The sequence below is a fragment of the Tursiops truncatus genome, chromosome 4 (genome assembly GCF_011762595.2).
Source record: "Tursiops truncatus isolate mTurTru1 chromosome 4, mTurTru1.mat.Y, whole genome shotgun sequence".
NCBI classification, from domain to species: Eukaryota; Metazoa; Chordata; class Mammalia; order Artiodactyla; family Delphinidae; genus Tursiops; species Tursiops truncatus.
Genome location: NC_047037.1, coordinates 16,665,727 through 16,685,497, shown reverse-complemented (window position 1 = coordinate 16,685,497; position 19,771 = coordinate 16,665,727). Strand labels below are relative to the sequence as shown.

Sequence of the window (19,771 nt, the reverse complement as noted above, 5' to 3'; positions counted from 1 at the left end):
TTCACAATTTAACAGATATGTGTCCTGAATCATCATTGAAAACATGGTCATTTCCTTGACTTACTGAGGATGATGTTTCCTTCCCTATTTTCCACAGTTTTGACCCATCCACTGGGCCTCAAGGAGAGGAGTGGAAGAAAATACCTCTATTTGCTGTCTTCATTAGAAGAAAAAAAAATACCAAGTACACATTTTTCTATTTCTTCATAAAGTTTCTTTCTCTTCTCTTGGACACATGTGGTGTACTGAGAACCCAGACATGGGGTTCTTGGGGACTCTGTTGGGGCTCTCATCTCAACCTGACAACCTGGAGATGGGCTAAGCATAGGTTCAAGCTATTTGTTTTCATCAGTTTTTTCCATTCTGCTACTTCCTTTTTCCCCATGTCGAAGAAAAGTATCAAATTTTATCAAAATATAAATGACATTTGGGAACTCTTTAAACATTGGTGGTGAAAGTCTTTTGCAAAATTCTCAATAGTCTTGCATTAAACATTTTTGCCGTCTCTTTTTAGAAGAGGACAGGTTGAAAAGCCAAGCTTCCCCTGACTCTAATGAAAACATTTTGTGGAAAATCAGTGAAATGTTTCTGTACTTAAAAAACATAAGAGATGGCATTCTCTCTCTGAGAGACACGAAATTTCCATTTAGAGAGGATTGTGGTAATTTATACATATTTCTTTGGCTTCTAAATAACTATAAGAAAGACATATTTCTTTCTGTGTAGATACACATCTTGAATTTAATGAAACTGTTATAATTAAAAACCTACCGTTCCCCTTATAAATCTGAAATTTACAGTTCCATGTAATAACTTTCTAAATGTCAAACATTACTGCACATTTATTACTTCATGATGTAGCGGTAAAACTCTTTCAAAGGTTGAATTCTGCTCTGTTAATAAGACCTAAATCCATAGTTCAAGCTATGTTAGCAGAACTGAAGATTTATTTTACTTGACTGGTATGACATTGGGCAAAAGCAAATGAGGAAAACTTTGTAAAACTAGTCTAATTCTGAGACTGCAAACTTTGCAAATCTAGTGACATTAAAAATAAAAGGAAAGCAGTATTTTTTTTCCCTCAAAATTACTTATCTTCTAAATGAATCTTTCTGTGCTATGTCCAATGTTATCAAGCCCTTTTTGAGCGTCTCCTGTGTTCCAGGTTTGGGGAATAAAAGGGAAACTCCTTCCTTGAAGGATCCTATACTCATTATTCCCTATGTGATAATGGCCACTCTGTGCTTTGGAGTTTTTGGAATATCCTTCAATTCAATTGTCCCATAAATTCAACCATATTTTGGAAACTATGGTTACTAGATCTATGCTAGACATATAGCTTTTCATCTGGAAAATAAGACTCTGATGAGTTACTTGAGACTTAAGATTCCATCTTTTGCCCCCTCCCCATACTATGACAAGCATATTTGACTTGATTACATTTTTATGCATTTCTTTCCTTTGCCTTTCCTCTTCTTTTTCCTTCTCCTAGAAACTTTAAACAAGGCTGACCATTCTGAATACACAGTGACATTGGAGAGAGTGGCAGGGCATCAGATCTCTGAGTTTTCTTCCCACCTTTTTGGTCTTTCCTCCTTAGTCACCTTTTCTGAATCTCCCTTCTCTAATTAACCTCAAAACATTAGCTTTCCACAGGACTTGCATTCTCCTTTAAAACATGCTCTCCTTAAACTGTGTCAATCTATTTTCATGGCTATAAACACAGTTTATTGACTGACTCCACCATGGATTTCTCTGTCTCAGAGCTCCTCTCTGAGCTCAATTTAGGAACTGCCCAAATTTAAATACTGGCTCTGCCCCTCATCAGTCTATCTGGACTTGGGCAAATCTCTTAACCTCTATATGCTTCAGTTTTTTCATGTGAAAAGTGTTTAATACTAGTACAAAACTTGTAAGTTTGTTATGAGGATTAAATGAGTTAATGCACAAAAATGGGTTTAATAATGATATAAAACACTAGGAGTTGGGGGGACCTTCAAGATGGCGGAGGAGTAAGACGTGGTGATCACCTTCCTCCCCACAAATACATCAGAAATACATCTACATGTGGAACAACTCCTGTGAATGCTGGCAGAAGACCTCAGACTTCCCAAACGGTAAGAAACTCCCCATGTACCTGGGTAGGGCAAAAGAGAAAAGAAAAAATAGAGACAAGAATAGGGATGGGACCTGCACCAGTGGGAGGGAGCTGTGAAGGAGGAAAGGTTTCCACACACACTAGGAAGCCCCTTCGCGGGCAGAGACTGCAGGTGGCGGAAGGGGGAGCTTCGGAGCCACGGAGGAGAGCGCAGCAACAGGGGTGCGGGGGTCAAAGCGGAGAGATTCCCACAGAGATGATGGGTGCCAACCAGCACTCACCAGCCTGAGAGGCTTGTCTGCTTACCCGCTGGGGTGGGCGAGGGCTGGGAGCTGAGGTTCCGGCTTCGGAGGTCAGATCGCAGGGAGAGGACTGGGGTTGGCGGCATGAACACAGCCTGAAGGGAGCCACAGCTAGCCAGGAGGGAGTGCAGGAAAAAGTCTGGACCTGCGTAAGAGGCAAGAGACCGTTGTTTTGGGGTGCGTGAAGAGAGGGGATTCAGAGCACCGCCTAAATGAGCTCCAGAGACAGGCGCGAGCCGTGGCTATCAGCGCAGACCCCAGAGAAGGGCATGAGATGCTAAGGCTGCTGCTGCAGCCACCAGGAAGCCTGTGTGCAAGCATAGGTCACTCTCCACACCTCCCCTCCCGGGAGCCTGTGCAGCCCGCCACTGCCAGGGTCCCGTGATCCAGGGACAACTTCCCCAGGAGAACACACGGTGCGCCTCAGGCTGGTGCAATGTCATGGTGGCCGCTGCAGGCTTGCCCCGCATCCGCACCCCTACCTCCCCCCAGCCTGAGTGAGCCAGAGCCCCCAAATCAGCTGTTACTTTAAGCCCGTCCTGTCTGAGTGAAGAACAGATGCCAGAGGGCAACCTACACACAGAGGCGGGGCCAAATCCAAAGCTGAACCCCAGGAGCTGTGCGAACAAAGAAGAGAAAGGGAAATCTCTCCCAGCAGCCTCAGGAACAGCAGATTATATATCCATAATCAACTTGATGTACCCTGCATCTGTGGAATACCTGAATAGACAACGAATCATCCCAAAATTTAGGCAGTGCACTTGGGGAGCAACTGTAGACTAGGGCTTTACTTTCTGCATCTAATTTGTTCCCAGTTATATGTTTATCTTAGTTCAGTATTTAGAGATTATTATCATTGGTAGATTTCTTTATTGATTTGGTTGCTCTCTTTCTCCTTTTTTTTCATATTTTTTTTCCTTTTTCTCTTTTTGTGAGTGTGTATGTGTATTCTTCTTTGTGTGATTTTGTCTGTATAGGCTTGCTTTTACCATTTGTCCTATGGTTCTGTCGGTCCTTTTTTTTTTTTTAGTATAGTTTTTAGTGCTTGTTATCATTGGTGGATTTGTTTTTTGGTTTGGTTGCTCTCCTCTTCTTTCTTTCTTTTTTTAATTACTTTTAATTTTAATCATTATTTTTTATTTTAATAAATTTATTTTTTTCTTCCTTTCTTTCTTCTATTCTCCCTTTTCTTCTGAGCTGTGTGACTTACAGGGTCTTGGTGCTCAGGCCGGGTGTCAGGCCTGTGCTTCTGGGGTGGGAGAGCTGAGTTCAGGAAATTGGTCCAGCAGAGACCTCCTGGCTCCACGTAACATCAAACAGCAAAAGGTCTCCAAGAGATCTCCATCTCAATGTTAAGACCGGCTCCATTCAACAACCAGCAAGCTACAGTGCTGTACACCATATACCAGAAAACTAGCAAGACAGGAACACAACCCCACCCATTAGCAGAGAGCCTGCCTAAAATCATAATAAGAGCACAGACACCAAAAACACGCCACCGGATGCGGTCCTGCCAAACAGAAAGACGAGATCCAGCCTCATCCACCAGAACACAGGGACTAGTCCCCTCCACCAGAAAGCCTACACAACCCACCAAACCAACCTTACCCACTGGGGACAGACACCAAAAACAATGGGAACTATGAACCTGCAGCCTGTGGAAAGGAGACCACAAACACAGTAACTTAAGCAAAATGAAAAGACAAATAAACACAAAGCAGATGAAGGAGCAAGGTAAAAACCCCCCAGATGAAAGAATTGAAGAGGAAACAGGCAGTCTACCTGAAAAAGAATTCAGAGTAATGATAGTAAAGATGATCCAAAATCTTGGGAATAGAATGGAGAAAATACAAGAAACGTTTAACAAGGACCTAGAAGAACTAAAGAGCAAAGAAACAATGATGAACAACACAATAAACACAATAAACACAAAAATTCTCTAGAAGCAATCAATAGCAGAATAACTGAGGCAGAAGAACGGATAAGTGACCAGGAAGATAAAATAGTGGAAATAACTACCGCACAACAGAATAAAGAAAAAAGAATGACAAGAATTGAGGACAGTCCTACAGAACTCTGGGACAATATTAAACGCACCAACATTCGAATTATAGGGGTCCCAGAAAAAGAAAGGTACTGAGAAAATATTTGATGAGATTATAGTTGAAAACTTCCCTAATATGGGAAAGGAAATAGTCAATCAAGTCCAGGAAGCACAGAGAGTCCCATACAGCATAAATCCAAGGAGAAACATTCCAAGACACATATTAATCAAACTATCAAAATTTAATACCATGAAAATATATTAAAAGCAGCAAGGGCAAAGCAACAAATAACATACAAGGGAATCCCCATAAGGTCAACAGCTGATCTTTCAGCAGAAACTCTGCAAGCCAGAAGGAAGTGGCAGGACATATTTAAAGTGTTGAAAGGGAAAAATCTACAATTAAGATTACTCTACCCAGAAAGGACCTCATTCAGGTTTGATGGAGAAATTAAAACCTTTACAGACAAGCAAAAGCTAAGAGAATTCAGCACCACCAAATGAGATTTACAACAAATGCTAGAGGATCTTCTCTAGGCAGGAAACACAACAAAAGGTAAAGGCATACAATAACACACCCAAAACAATTAAGAAAATGGTAAAGGGAACATACATATCGAAAATTACCTTAACTGTAAATGGATTAAATGCTCCAACCAAAAGACATAGACGGCTGAATGGATACAAAAACAAGACCTGTATATATGCTGTCTACAAGAGATCCACTTCAGACCTAGGGACACATACAGACTGAAAATGAGGAGATGGAAAACGATAGTCCACGCAAATGGAAATCAAAAGAAAGCTGGAGTAGCAATTCTCATATCAGACAAATAGACTTTACAATAAAGACTATTACCAGAGACAGAGAAGGACACTACATAATGATCAAGGGATCAATCCAAGAAGATATAACAATTGTAAATATATATGCACCCAATATAGGAGCACCTCAATACATAAGGCAACTGCTAACAGCTATAAAAGAGGAAATTAACAGTAACACCATAATACTGGGGAACTTTAACATCTCACTTACACCAACAGACAGATCATCCAGACAGAGAATTAATAAGGAAACAAAAGCATTAAATGATACATTAAACAAGATGGACTTAATTGATATTTATAGGACATTTCACCGAAAAAAAAACCAGAATACACTTTCTTCTCAAGCGCTCATGGAACATTCTCCAGCATAGATGATATCTTGGGTCACAAATCAAGCCTTAGTAAATTTTTAAAAATTGAAAATGTATCAAGTATCTTTTCTGATCACAATGCTATGAGACTATATAGCAATTACAGGAAAAAATCTGTAAAAAATACGAACACATGGAGGCTAAACAATACACTACTTAATAACCAAAAGATCACTGAAGAAATCAAAGAGGAAGTCAAAAAATACCTAGAAACAAATGACAATGAAAACACAATGACCCAAAACCTATGGGATGCAGCAAAAGCAGTTCTAAGAACGAAGCTTATAGCAATACGATCCTACCTGAAGAAACAAGAAACATCTCAAATAAACAACCTAACATTACACCTAAAGCAATTAGAGAAAGATGAACAAAAAAAACCCCAAAGTTAGCAGAAGGAAAGAAATCATAAAGATCAGAGCAGAAATAAATGAAAAAGAATTGAAGGAAACAATAGCAAAGATCAATAAAACTAAAAGCTGGATCTTTGAGAAGATAAAATTGATAAACCATTAGCCAGACTCATCAAGAAAAAAGGGATAAGACTCAAATCAATAGAATCAGAAATGAAAAAGGAGAAGTAAAAACTGGCACTGTAGAAATACAAAGGATCATGAGAGATTAGTACAAGCAACTATATGTCAATACAATCAAAAACCTGGAAGAAATGGACAAATTCTTAGAAAAGCACAACCATCTGAGACTGAAGCAGGAAGAAACAGAAAATATAAACAGACCAATCACAAGCACTGGAACTGAAACCGATTAAAGATCCTCCAACAAACAAAAGCTCAGGACCAGATGGCTTCACAGGCGAATTCTTTCAAACATTTAGAGAAGCGCTAACACCTATCCCAAACTCTTCCAAAATATAGTAGAGGGAGGAACACTCCCAAACTCATTCTATAAGACCACCATCACCCTGATACCAAAACCAGACAAACATGTCACAAAGAAAGAAAACTACAGGCCAATATCACTGATGAACATAGATACAAAAATTCTTAACAAAATACTAGCAAACAGAATCCAACAGCAGATTAAAAGGATCATACAACATGATCAAGTGGGGTATATCCCAGGAATGCAAGGATTCTTCAATATACACAAATCAATCAATGTGATACACCATATTAACAAACTGAAGGAGAAAAACCATATGATCATCTCAATAGATGCATAAAAAGCTTTGGACAAAATTCAACACCCATTTATGATAAAAAACCCTCCAGAAAGTAGGCATAGAGGAAACTTACCTCAACATAATAAAGGCCATATATGATACACAGCCAACATCGTTCTCAATGGTGAAAAACTGAAACCATTTCCACTAAGATCAGTTACAAGACAAGGAGGTCCACTGTCACCACTATTATTCAACATAGCTTTTGAAGTTTTAGACACATCAATCAGAGAAGAAAAAGAAATAAAAGGGATCCAAATCAGAAAAGAAGTAAAGATGTCACTGTTTGCAGATGACATGATACTATACATAGAGAATCCTAAAGATGCTACTAGAAAACAGGTAAAGCTCATCAATGAATTTGGTAAAGTAGCACGATGCAAAATTAATGCACAGAAATCTCTTGCATTCCTATACACTGATGATGAACAATCTGAAAGAGAAATTAAGGAAACACTCCCATTTACCATTGCAACAAAAAGAATAAAATACCTAGGAACAAACCTACCTAAGGAAACAAAAGACCTGTATGCAGAAAATTATAAGACACTGATGAAAGATATTAAAGAGGATACAAACAGATGGAGAGATATACCATGTTCTTATTGGAAAAATCAACATTGTGAAAATGACTCTACTACCCAAAGCAATCTACAGATTCAATGCAATCACTACAAAACTACCAATGGCATTTTTCACAGAACTAGAACAAAAAATCTCACAATCTGTATGGAAACACAAAAAAGCCCGAATAGCCAAAGCAATCTTGAGAAAGACAAATGGAGCTGGAGGAATCAGGCTTCCTGACTTCAGACTATGCTACAAAGTTGCAGTAATCAAGATAGTATGGGACTGGCACAAAAACAGAAATATAGAACAATGTAAAAGGACAGAAAACCCAGAGGTAAACCTATGCACATATGGTTACCTTATTTTTGATAAAGGAGGCAAGAATATACAATGGAGAAAAGACAGCCTCTTCAATAAGTGGTGCTGGGAAAACTGGACAGCTGCATGTAAAAGAATGAAATTACAACACTCCCTAACACCATACAAAAAAATAAACTCAAATTGGTTAAAGACCTAAATGTAAGGCCAGACACTATAAAACTTTTAGAGGAAAACATAGGCAGAACACTCTATGACATAAATGACAGCAAGATCCTTTTTGACCCACCTCCTAGAGAAATGGAAATAAAAACAAAAATAAACAAATGGGACCTAATGAAACTTAAAATCTTTTGCACAGCAAAGGAAAACATAAACAAGACAAAAAGAGAACCCTCAGAATGGGAGAAAATATTTGCAAATGAAGCAACTGACAAAGGATTAACCTCCAATATTTACAAGCAGCTCAATATCAAAAAAAAAACAACCAAACAACGCAATCCAAAAATGGGGAGAAGACCTAAATAGACATTTCTCCAAAGAAGATATACAGATTTCCAACAAACCCATGAAAGAATGCTCAGCATCCCTAATCATTAGAGAAATGCAAATCAAAACTACAATGAGGTATCACCTCACACCAGTCAGAATGGCCATCGTCAAAAATTCTACAAACAATAAATGTTGGAGAAAAGGGAACCATCTTGCACTGTTGGTCGGAGTGTAAATTGATACAGCCACTATGGAGAACAGTATGCAGGTTCCTTAAAAAACTAAAAATAGAACTACCATATGACCCAGCAATCCCACTACTGGACATATACCTTGAGAAAACCATTATTCAAAGAGAGTCATGTACCACAATGTTCATTGCAGCTCTATTTACAATAGCCAGGACGTGGAAGCAACCTAAGTGTCCATTGACAGATGAATGGATAAAGAAGATGTGTCACATATATATAATGGAATATTACTTGGCCATAAAAGGAAATGAAATTGAGTTATTTGTAGTGAGTTGGATGGACCGAGAGTCTGTCATACAGAGTGAAGTAAGTCAGAAAGAGAAAAACAAATACCATGTACTAACACATCTTTATGGAACCTAAAAAAAAAAAAAAGGTTCTGATGAACCTAGGAGCAGGACAGGAATAAAGAGGCAGAAGTAGAGAATGGACTTTAGGACACGGGGAGTGGGAAGGGTAAGCTGGGACGAAGTGAGAGAGTGGCATGGACTTATATATACTACCAAATGTAAAATAGATAGCTAGTGGGAAGCAGCTCCATAGCACAGGGAGATCAGCTCAGTGCTTTGTGACCACCTAGAGGGGTGGGATAGAGAGGGTGGGAGGGAGACGCAAGAGAGAGGAGATATAGGGATATATGTATATGTATAGCTGATTCACTTTGTTATAAAGCAGAAACTAACACAGCATTGAAAAGCAATTATACTCCAATAAAGATGTTAAAAAAAAAAGAACAGTGATGGTTCTGTATGAAAAAAAACGAAAACCAAAAAAATCACTAGGAGTTGTTATGTGGCTTGAATTACTTATGTCTTGGTCAGATTGGGCTGCTATAATACAATACCATAGAATGAGTAGCTTAAACATTTCTTTCTTACAGTATTGGTGAAAAGTAAGTTTTCTGGAGGTTGGAAATTCCAAGATCAAGATAGCAAATCCATTGTCTGATGAAGGACCCCTTCCTGTTCACAGATGGCTGTCTTCTTCCTATATCTTCCAGACCAGAAAGGGAAGCCATGCTCTTGTGTCTCTTATAAGGGCACTAATTCCATTCATGAGAACTCCACCCTCATGCTCTAATCATCTCACAAGTGGTTTGCCTCCTAATACCATTATACTAGGGGTTAGGACTTAAGCATATGAATTTGTAGGGGGCATGCTCTTGTGTCTCTTATAAGGGCACTAATTCCATTCATGAGAACTCCACCCTCATGCTCTAATCATCTCACAAGTGGTTTGCCTCCTAATACCATTATACTAGGGGTTAGGACTTAAGCATATGAATTTGTGGGGGGCATAAAAATTCAGTCCATAACAATATATAAATCTCTTAGATCTAGAGTGCAGTTAAGTCATCAATAACTATTGGCTATTATACCCAGATAGCTACCCTGCTTCTCTGCCAGGTTGTATCAAAGCATCTTAAACTCTTTTTGTCCCTCTACCCTTTTGTGTCTTGCTTTTTCCCATATCAGGAAAGCACCAACTTCCATGTAGTTATCAAGCGAGAAGCCAAGGATCATTGTTCTCCTTCATCCTTGCCCCTGGTATTCTAGATCTCAGTGAATTCTCTTAGTCTTGAAAATTTTAAAAATTCACTCACTTCTTTTCATTTTCAACCTCAACTCTCTAACCAAACTCTTGTTTGTTGTTCTCTGGACCTTAGTAGAATAATTCTGACTCTACCACCTCCTCTTGTACCTCCCACTCCTGACCTTTTTGATCCATTGTCCATAATGTACCTACCAGTACACATATCATTGCTCTGCATGAAATTCTTCTCCTTTGAATTGAGAAGTGGACATATATCCCTAGGGAAAAGGAAGCTGATGCAAGGCTAGTAACTAAATTGGGAGGTGGGGTGAGGAGGGGATTGCCTGCCAGGCATGCCTAACTAATCTGTAGATGTAGGAATAGAAGTTGCGAAACTGAGCTGGGGCTAGGTCAAAGGGACTGTGATGAGAAATCCAAGGCAGATGGTGGGATAAAGTACTGCTTGTGTCCTTAGTGGATGTAGATGAGAATGAAGCTATTCTTGGAGGGAGTAAACAAGCTGACTTAGCGATCCCACACATGTTAAAGCAATCAAGAAGCAAGGAACAATGGAAGTCATTTCAGCCAGGAGAGCTGAAAGAGGGCCAGACAATAATGGAGCCAGTCAGGCACAGTAGCTGAAAGAGTGTAATTCAAGATCACTGTCTTAACAGGCGAATTTGGCATTTCCAGGGAAGCTCTGCCTTGGGTGTTGTCTCTCTTCTTTTTAAAGGGGCTGTGTCTGAAAAACAAACTGGCAAAACCTCAGGCAGGAGTAGGGTGTTGGTTTTTAGAGTTCCAATTCATATTTTTCATTGAATAAATGTTATAAAAATATTCAAAACCATATATGATGAACAGTAAACCTTCCTGCCACTCTTTCTCTGTAGCCACTTAATCCTCCTCCCAAGAGGAAATCACTAGTATCAATTTCATGTATATTTTGGAGATACTCCATTTCACAAAAAAGTATATATGCTATGTGAAAATAACTTAGCAGAATAAACAAAATACTTGGCACCTTGGTTTTTCACTGTAAATCTACATAGATACACTTTATTCTTTTAAACAGTTGCTGACTATTCCATTGCATAGATGTGTACCCACAATTTATTTAGCTAGACCCTTAGTAATAGAGATTTAAGTTGTTTTCAACCTTCTGATCTTATAAACAATACTAAAATGAATAAGTTCTGCATATATCAGTTCCAAATATAAATCAGGTTATATTAATAGAAGTGGTTTTTCTGGGTCAAAGAATACACACATTTTTTATTTGAACTGCCATTGTTAAATCACGCTTCTCAGTGGCACTCCCATTGGTAATGTATGAAAATGCCTGTTTTTCCACACCTTTGGCAGCAATTTTTGTTTTTCTGAAAGTAACACTTTGTGATCTTTGCCAAACTGACAAGAGGAAAATATCTGTAGCTGCACATGGTTAAGACCTACTTGAAGTTTTAGTTTATTAAGTTTTCTTCTTCTGCATTTTGTTCATAGCCTTTGCTGAAATTTTAGTTGGACTGCTGACCCTTTTAAATTTTGTAAAAGTTTATTATCAGTTAATGAAGTTAACACATTGTCTGTGATATGTTCTTCATATTTTTCCTTATTTTCCTTCTATAGGCTTTATTCTTGGCCTTGATAAAATTTTTGGTAGTTGAATTTATCAATCTTTTATTTGGCTTCTGAGTTTTATGCTACACTTAGAAAGAAATCTTTTACTCCAAGTTTATTTTACATGCTACTCTCATATTTTCATCTAGTAGATTTACATTTTTTTATTGTTGATGATGACAGCATTTACTGAATAAACTGATTTTCTTCATTGATTTGAAATGCCACTTTTATTGTATACCATATCTCTTTGTGTGTTTCATGTACTATTGGATTTCCTTTTCCCACTATCAGTTTTCCATTATTATAGCTAATCATATGCTTTTTATTATAGCTTTACAACATTCATGTGCTGGATTATTAGAGTTTTATAATATGCTTTGACTTCTGAAAAACTGATAATCCATCAGTAATCTTCAGAATTTCCCTAGTGACTTTTCCTTGTTAGTTTTGTATATGAACTTTAGAATCAGCTTATTTTTATTTTTTAATGTATTTATTGGAGTATAATTGCTTCACAATTGTTGTGTTAGTTTCTGCTGTATAACAAAATGAATCACTTATATGTATACATATATCACCATATCCCCTCCCTCTTGAATCTCCCTCCCACCCTCCTTATCCCACCCCTCTAGGTGCACACAAAGCACCGAGATGATATCCCTGTGCTATGCACCTACTTCCCACTAGCTATCTATTTTACATTTGGTGGTGTAAATAGGTCCATGCTAATCTTTCAGTTTGTCCCAGTTCACCCTTCCACCTCCCCGTGTCCTCAAGTCCATTCTGTATCTCTACGTCTTTATTCTTGTCCTGCCCCTAGGTTCATCAGAACTTTTTTTTTTTTTCGATTCCATATATATGTGTTAGCATACAGTATTTGTTTTTCTCTCTTTGACTTACTTCACTCTGTATGACAGACTCTAGATCCATTCAACTCACTACAAATAACTCAATTTCATTTCTTTTTATGGCCGAGTAATATTCCATTGTATGTATGTGCTACATCTTCTTTATCCATTCATCTGTCGATGGACACTTAAGTTGCTTCCATGCACTGGCTATTGTAAATAGTGCTGCAATGTACATTGTGGTACGTCTCTTTTTGAATTATGGTTTTCTCAGGGTATACGCCCAGTAGTGGGATTGCTGGGTCATATGGTAGTTCTATTTTTAGCTTTTTAAAGAACTTCCACACTGTTCTCCATAGTGGCTATATCAATTTATATTTCCACCAGCAGTGCAAGAGGGTTCCCTTTTCTCCACACCTTCTCCAGCATTTATTGTTTGTAGATTTTTTGATGATGCCCATTCTGACCAGTGTGAGGTGATACCTCATTGTAGTTTTCATTTTCACTTCTATGATGATTAGTGATGTTGAGCATCATTTCATGTGTTTGCTGGCAATCTGTATATCTTCTTTGGAGAAATGTTTGTTTAGGTTTTCCACCAATTTTTGGATTGGGTTGTTTGTTTTTTGATATTGAACTGCATGAGCTGCTTGTATATTTTCCTTTGTCAGTTGCTATGTTTGCAAATATTTTCTCCATTTCTGAGGGTTGTCTTTTCATCTTGTTTATGGTTTCCTTTGCTGTGTAAAAGCTTTTAAGTTTCATTAGGTCCCATTTGTTTATTTTTGTTTTTATTTCCATTTTTCTAGGAGGTGGGTCAAAAGCGGTCTTGCTATGATTTCTGTCATAGAGTGTTCTGCCTATGTTTTCTTCTAAGAGTTTTATAGTGTCTGGCCTTACATTTAGGTCTTTAATCCATTTTGACTTTATTTTTGTGTATGCTGTTAGGAACTGTTCTAATTTCATTTTTATATGCAGCTGTCCAGTTTTCCCAGCACCAATTATTGAAGAGAATGTCTTTCCTCCATTGTACATTCTTGCTTCCTTTGCAAGGATAAGGTGATCATATGTGCATGGGTTTATCTCTGGGCTTTCTATCCTCTTCCATTGATCTATATTTCTGTTTTTGTGCCAATACCATATTGTCTTGACTACTGTAGCTTTGTAGTATAGTCTGAAGTCAGGGAGCCTGATTCCTCCAGCTCCATTTTACTTTCTCGAGACTGATTTGGCTATTTGGGCTCTTTTGTGTTTCCATACAAATTGTAAAATTTTGTTCTAGTTCTGTGAAAAATGCTATTGGTAGATTGATGGGGCTTGCATTGAATCTGTAGATTGCTTTGGGTAGTACACTCATTTTCACAATGTTTATTCTTCCAATCCAAGAACATGATATATCTCTCCATCTGTTTGTATCATCTTTAATTTCTTTCATCAGTGTCTTATAGTTTTCTGCATACAGGACTTTTGTCTCCTTAGGTAGGTTTATTCCTAGGTATTTCATTATTTTTGTTGCAATGATAAATGGGATTGTTTCCTTAAATTCTCTTTCAGATTTTTCGTCATTAGTGTATAGGAATGCAAGAGATTTCTGTGCATTAATTTCATATCCTGCTACTTAACCAAAGTCATTGATTAGCTCTATTAGTTTTCTGGTAGCATCTTTAGGATTCTCTATATTTAGTATCATCTCATCTGTAAACAGTTACAGTTTTACTTCTTCTTTTCCAATTTGGATTCCTTTTGCTGTGTCTAAAACTTCCAAAACTATGTTGAATAAGCACGGTGAGAGTAGGCAACCTTATCCTGTTCCTGATATTAGAGGAAGTTTTCAGTTTTTCACCACTGAGAACAGTGTTGGCTGTGGATTTGTCATATATGGCCTTTATTATGTTGAGGTAAGTTCCCTCTATGCCTACTTTCTGGAGAGTGTTTATCATAAATGGGTATTGAATTTTGTTTAAAGCTTTTTCTGCATCTATTAAGATGATCATACAGTTTTTATCATTCAGTTTGTTAATATGGTGTATCACATTGATTGATTTGCATATATTGAAGAATCCTTGCATTCCTGGGGTAAACCCCACTTGATCATGGTGTATGATCCTTTTACTTGCTGCTGGATTCTGTTTGCTAGTATTTTGTTGAGGATTTTTGCATCTATATTCATCAGTGATATTGGTCTGTAGATTTCTTTCTTTGTGACATATCTGTCTGGTTTTGGTGCCAGGGTGATGGTGGCCTCGAAGAATGAGTTTGGAAATGTTCCTCCCTCTGCTATTTTTTGGAAGAGATGAGAAGGATAGGTGTTAGCTCTTCTCTAAATGTTTGATGGAATTCACCTGTGAAACCAACTGGTCCTGGGCTTTTGTTTGTTGGAAGAATTTTAATCACAGTTTCAATTTCTGTGCCTGTAATTGGTCTGTTCATATTTTCTATTTCTTCCTGGTTCAGTCTTGGAAGATTGTAGTTTTCTAAGAATTTGTCCATTTCTTCCAAGTTGTCCATTTTACTGGCATATAGTTCCTTGTAGTAGTCTCTCATGTTCCTTTGGATTTCTGTGGTGTCAGTTGTTACTTCCCCTTTTTCATTTCTAATTCTATTGATTTGAGTCTTCTCCCTTTTTTTCTTGATGAGTCTGGCTAATTGTTTATCAATTTTGTTTATCTTCTCAAAGAACCAGCTTTTAGTTTTATTGATCTTTGCTACTGTTTCCTTCATTTCTTTTTCATTTATTACTGCTCTGATCTTTATGATTTCTTTCCTCCTGCTAACTTTGGGTTTTTTTTGTTCTCCTTTCTTTAAGTGTTTTAGGTGTAAGGTTAGGTTGTTTATTTGAGATTTTTCTTGTTTCTTGATTGTATTGCTATAAATTTCCCTCTTAGAACTGCTTTTGTTGCATCCCATAGGTTTTGGGTCATTGTGTTTTCATTGTCATTTGTTTCTAGGTATTTTTTGATTTCCTCAGTGGTCTCTTGGTTGTTTAGTAGCGTATTGTTTAGCCTCCCTGTATTTGTTACAGTTTTTTCCCCTGTAATTGATATTTAGTCTCATAGCGCTATGCTTGGAAAAGATACTTTATATGATTTCAATATTCTTAAATTTACAGAGGCTTGATTTGTGACCCAGGATATGATCTGTCCCAAAGAATGTTCCATGAGAACTTGAGAAGAAAGTGTATTCTGTCATTTTTTTATTGTATGTCCTATAAATATCAATTAAGTCTATCTAGTCTAATGTGTCTTCTAAAGGTTGTGTTCCTTATTTATTTTCATTTTGGATGATCTGTCCATTGGTGAAAGTAGGGTGTTAAAATCCCTTACTATGATTGTGTTACTGTCCATTTCCCGTTTTATGGCTGTTAGCATTTGCCTTATGTATTGAGGTGCTCCTATGTTGGGTGCATAAATATTTACAATTGTTAAATCTTCTTCTTGGATTGATCCCTTGATCATTATGTAGTGTCCTTCTTTGTGTCTTGTAATAGTCTTTATTTTAAAGTCTATTTTGTCTGATATGAGAATGGCTACTGCAGCTTTCTTTTGATTTCCATTTGCATTATCTTTTTCCATCCCTTCACTTTCAGTCTTTATGTGTCCCTAGGTCTGAAGTCAGTCTTTTGTAGACAGCATATATACGGGTCTTGTTTTTGTATCCATTCAGCCAGTCTGTGTCTTTTGGTTGGAGCATTTAATCCATTTATATTTAAGGTAATTATTGATATGTTCCTATTACCATTTTCTTAATTGTTTTGGGTTTGTTTTTGTAGGTGTTTACCTTCTGTTGTGTTTCCTGCCTAGAGAATTTCCTTTAGCATTTGTCGTAAAGCTGGTTTGGTGGTGCTGAATTCTCTTAGCTTTTGCTTGTCTGTAAAGGTTTTAATTTCTCCATCGAATCTGAATGAGATCCTTGCTTGGTAGAGTAATCTTGGTTGTAAGTTTTTCCCTTTCATCACTTTACGTATATTCTGCCACTCCCTTCTAGCTTGCAGAGTTTCTGCTGAAAGATCAGCTATTAACCTAATGGGGTTTCCCTTGTATATCATTTGTTGCTTTTCCCTTGCTGACGTTAATGTTGATAGGTTGAATATTGTGTGTCTTGGCATGTTTCTCCTTGGATTTATCCTGTATGGGACTCTCTGTGCTTCCTGGACTTGATTGACTTTTTCCTTTCCCATATTAGGGAAGTTTTCAACTATAATCTCTTCAAATATTTTCTCAGTCCCTTTCTTTCTTTCTTCTTGTGGCACACCTAAAATTCAAACGTTGTTGCATTTAATGTTGTCCCAGAGGTCCATGGGACTGTCCTCTGTTCTTTTCATTCCTTTTTCTTTATTCTGCTCTATGGCAGTTATTTCCACTATTTTATCATCCAGGTCACTGCTCCGTCCTTCTGCCTCAGTTATTCTGATACTGATTCCTTCTAGAGTTTTTAAATTTCATTTAATGTGTTGTTCATCATTGTTTGCTTGCTCTTTAGTTCTTCTAGGTCCTTGTTAAATGTTTCTTGTATTTCCTCCATTCCATTTCAGAGATTTTGGATCATATTTACTATCATTACTCTGAATTCTTTTTTAGGTAGACTGCCTATTTCCTCTTCATTTGTTTGGTTTAGTGCATTTCTACCTTGCTCCTTCATCTGTTGCATGTTTCTCTGTTTTCTCATTTTGTTTAACTGTGTTTGGAGTCTTCTTTCACAGGCTGCACTTTCATAGTTCCCATTATTGTTGGTATCTTCCCCCAGTAGGTGAGGTTGGTTCAGGGCTTGTGTAGGCTTTCTGGTGGAGGGGACTGGTGCCTGTGTTCTTGTGGGTGGAGCTGTATCTTTTCCTTCTGGTGGGCAGGACTGCATCTGGTGGTGTGTTTTGAAGTGTTTGTGAACTTAGTATGACTTTGGGCAGCTTCTCTGTTAATGGATGGGGTTGTGTTCCTATCTTGCTGGTTGTTTGGCATGGGACGTCCAGCATTGGATCTTGCTGGCAGTGGGTGGAGCTAGGTGTTAGTGTTGAGATGAAGATCTCTGGGAGAGCTCTCGCCAGTTGATATTACCTGGGGCAGGGAGGTTTCTGGTGGTCCAAACTCCTGGACTCGGCCCTCCCACCTCACAGGCTCAGGCCTGACACCCAGCCAGAGCACCAAGACCCTGGCAGCCACATAGCTCAGAAGAAAATGAAAGAGAAAAAAAAACAAAAAATGAACAGAGAGAACCCTAGGAAAAATGGTAAAAGCAAACCTACACAGACAAAATTACACAAAGAAACATACACATACACACTCACAAAAAGAGAAAATGGAAAAAAAATAAAAATATATATATATATAAAGGAAAGGAGCAACCAAACCAATAAACAAATCCACCAGTGATAATAAATACTAAACTAAGATAAACATAAAACCAGAAACAAATTAGAGGCAGAAAGCAAACCCGAAGTCTACAGTTGCTCCCAAAGTCCACTGCCTCAATTTTGGGAACATTCGTTGTCTATTCAGGTATTCTTGAGGCAGGGTTTATCAAGTTAATTGTGGGGATTTAATGTGCTGCTCCTGAAGCTGCATGGAGAGATTTCCCTTCCTCTTCTTTGTTTGCACAGCTCCTGGGGTTCAGCTTTTGTTTTGGCCTCATCTCTGCATGTAGGTCGCCCTCAGGAGTCTGTTCCCTGCCCAGATGGGTGTGGGGGCTAAAGCAGCAGCTGATTAGGGCTCTCTTGCTCACACAGGCCAGGGGGAGGGAGGGATATGGTAGTCATAATTGGAATGCCAGGTAAGACTGAGGCAGCAGAGGCTGGCATGACATTGCGACAGCCTGAGGCACACCATGTATTCTCCTGGGAAACTTTTTCCTGGATCACGGGACCCTCGCAGTGGCATGCTGCATAGGCTCCCAGGGGGTGTGGATAGTGACCTGTGCTGGCACACAGGATTCTTGGTGGCAGTCACAGCAGCATTAGCGATTCTTGCCCATCTCTGGGGTTTGAGCTGATAGCTGTGGCTCTCACCCATCTCTAGAACTCACTTAGGTGGTGCTCTGCCTTCTGTGGGCACACTGGGAAGGAATCCCCTCTCCTCATGTACCCCAAAACAAAGGTCTCTTGCCTCTCTGGCAGGTCCAGACTTTTTTCTGGACCCCCTCCCAGCTAGCTGTGATGAAATAGCCCCCTTCAGGCTGTCTTCATGCAGCCAACCCCAGTCCTCTCCCTGGGGTCTGAGCTCCAAAGCCTGAGCCTCAGCTTCCAGCCCCCACCCGCCCTGGCAGGGTGGTGAGTGCTAGTTGGCACCAATTCTTTGTGCAGAAATCTCTCCACTTTGCGCTCTGCACTCCTGTTGCTGCAGTCTCCTTCATGGCTCCGAAGCTTCACTCCTGCCAACCCCCCCATCCCCAGCAGTGCAGGGGCTCCCTAGTGTGTGGAAACTTTTCCTCCTTCACAGCTCCCTCCCAGAGGTGTGGGTCCCATCTCTGTTCTTTTGTCTCTGTTTTTTCTTTTGCCCTATTCATGTACATGGGACTTTTCTTGCCTTTTGGGAATCTGAGGTCTTCTGCCAGCATTCAGTAGGTGTTCTGTACGAGTTGTTCCACATGTAGATGTATTTTTGATGTTTTTATGGGGAGGAAGGTGATCTCCATGTCTTACTCCACCACCATCTTGAAGGTCTCCCCCTATTTTTACAACATCCTGCTGGGTGATTTCATGTTGTTGAATCTTCCTTCCTGAGGACATGGACTTTCTATTTGTTTCTGTCTTCTTCTGTGTCCTGCAGGAGAATTTTAAAGTTTCTTCTGGAGTGATCTTGAAGGCTTCTATTTAATTTTATTCCTAGATGTTTTATATTTTTGCTGTTATTTTGTTTATTTTATTTGTAACATTATATCTTAAAGATAAAATATTTTTACACATTAATTTTATATTCTCTTACTTTGCTTACTTATGTGTTACCCTTTTCATTTGGTTCTCTGGATTTTTAGTAGCACTGGGTTTTTAACCGAGATGCATATCTGAATCCCTTGTGCCTTTACCTTTTCTTTTTAAAAATATATACAATAGACATATAAAAGAAACTTATGGCTACCAAAGGGGAAAGGCAGGGAGGGAAGGATAAATTAGGAGTTGGAGATTAACAGATACACAGTACTATATATAAAATAGATAAACAACAAGGACTTACCATATGGCACAGGGAACTATATTCAATATCTTGTAATAACTTATAATGGAAAGGAATCTGAAAAAGAATAATATATATATATATTACTTAGCCATACACCTGAAACATTATAAATCAACTACACTTCAATTAAAAAATTAAATTAAAAAA

At 38.4% G+C, this 19,771-nt stretch overlaps 1 long non-coding RNA gene across 1 annotated transcript in view; it reads right to left on the bottom strand.

Annotated features, from left to right (window-relative positions):
- Positions 1 to 2,419: 2,419 nt before the first annotated feature.
- LOC141278445 (uncharacterized) overlaps positions 2,420 to 19,771 on the bottom strand; it is a 43,809-nt gene continuing 26,457 nt past the window's right edge. Inside the window, exons 2-3 of the long non-coding RNA XR_012331197.1 lie at positions 19,622 to 19,678; positions 2,420 to 2,545 (exon numbers count right to left, since the gene is read on the bottom strand). This is a non-coding gene — a long non-coding RNA (uncharacterized lncRNA). The remainder of the gene's footprint in view (positions 2,546 to 19,621; positions 19,679 to 19,771) is intronic.